The 1063-nt window shown below is 32.7% G+C and overlaps 3 non-coding genes across 3 annotated transcripts; all 3 read left to right on the top strand.

The window, feature by feature from the left end:
- Positions 1-95: 95 nt before the first annotated feature.
- TRNAL-UAG lies at positions 96-175 on the top strand. The gene has a single exon. It is a non-coding gene; the product is annotated as a tRNA-Leu (tRNA).
- Positions 176-470: 295 nt separating this feature from the next.
- On the top strand, positions 471-550 carry TRNAL-UAG. Its single transcript has one exon. It is a non-coding gene; the product is annotated as a tRNA-Leu (tRNA).
- A 295-nt stretch (positions 551-845) lies between these two features.
- TRNAL-UAG lies at positions 846-925 on the top strand. Its single transcript has one exon. It is a non-coding gene; the product is annotated as a tRNA-Leu (tRNA).
- Positions 926-1063: the final 138 nt, after the last annotated feature.

Genomic DNA, 1063 nt, shown 5'->3' with positions numbered 1-1063 from the left:
TTTTCTAATAAATGTCTATTTAATTCTCTTCCTATGCAATTTAAGACTAAAGTTGTCATGTTGGACTAAAATAAATTTTATTATATTGATATATGGATGGTTTGGCCGAGTGGTCTAAGGCGCCAGATTTAGGCTCTGGTCCGAAAGGGCGTGGGTTCAAATCCCACAACCGTCACATGTTTGCAAACATAATCTCCGCTATATATAATATGATATGGGAATTTATTATCCATAGCCCGCCTTCCATCTTTGCCTAGTTCTAAATAATGGTACGAGTAGTGTTTTGAATATCGAAAATTTTATTGTTGCTTACTGAATATAAAATTATCATATTGGACAAATTAAATAGTGCAAAATTTGAAACAAGTAGAATTATTTTCTAATAAATGTCTATTTAATTCTCTTCCTATGCAATTTAAGACTAAAGTTGTCATGTTGGACTAACATAAATTTTATTGTATTGATATATGGACGGTTTGGTCGAGTGGTCTAAGGCGCTAGATTTAGGATCTGGTCCGAAAGGGCGTGGGTTCAAATCCCACAACCGTCACATGTTTGCAAACATAATCTCCGCTATATATAATATGATATGGGAATTTATTATCCATAGCCCGCCTTCCATCTTTGCCTAGTTCTAAATAATGGTACGAGTAGTGTTTTGAATATCGAAAATTTTATTGTTGCTTACTGAATATAAAATTATCATATTGGACAAATTAAATAGTGCAAAATTTGAAACAAGTAGAATTATTTTCTAATAAATGTCTATTTAATTCTCTTCCTATGCAATTTAAGACTAAAGTTGTCATGTTGGACTAACATAAATTTTATTATATTGATATATGGACGGTTTGGCCGAGTGGTCTAAGGCGCCAGATTTAGGCTCTGGTCCGAAAGGGCGTGGGTTCAAATCCCACAGCCGTCACATGTTTGCAAACATAATCTCCGCTATCCGTTAAAATCCATCCTTAAAAACTTCAGTCAAAAAAAAAAATTAATACAATATGTGAATGTGAATTTATTATCCATATTTGTCTAATTCTATACTATACCATTATTTGGT

The sequence above is a fragment of the Ipomoea triloba genome, chromosome 16 (assembly GCF_003576645.1).
Source record: "Ipomoea triloba cultivar NCNSP0323 chromosome 16, ASM357664v1".
Taxonomy (NCBI): domain Eukaryota; kingdom Viridiplantae; phylum Streptophyta; class Magnoliopsida; order Solanales; family Convolvulaceae; genus Ipomoea; species Ipomoea triloba.
Note: the sequence above shows the minus strand (reverse complement) of the source record. Positions and strands in the feature narration are given on the sequence as shown.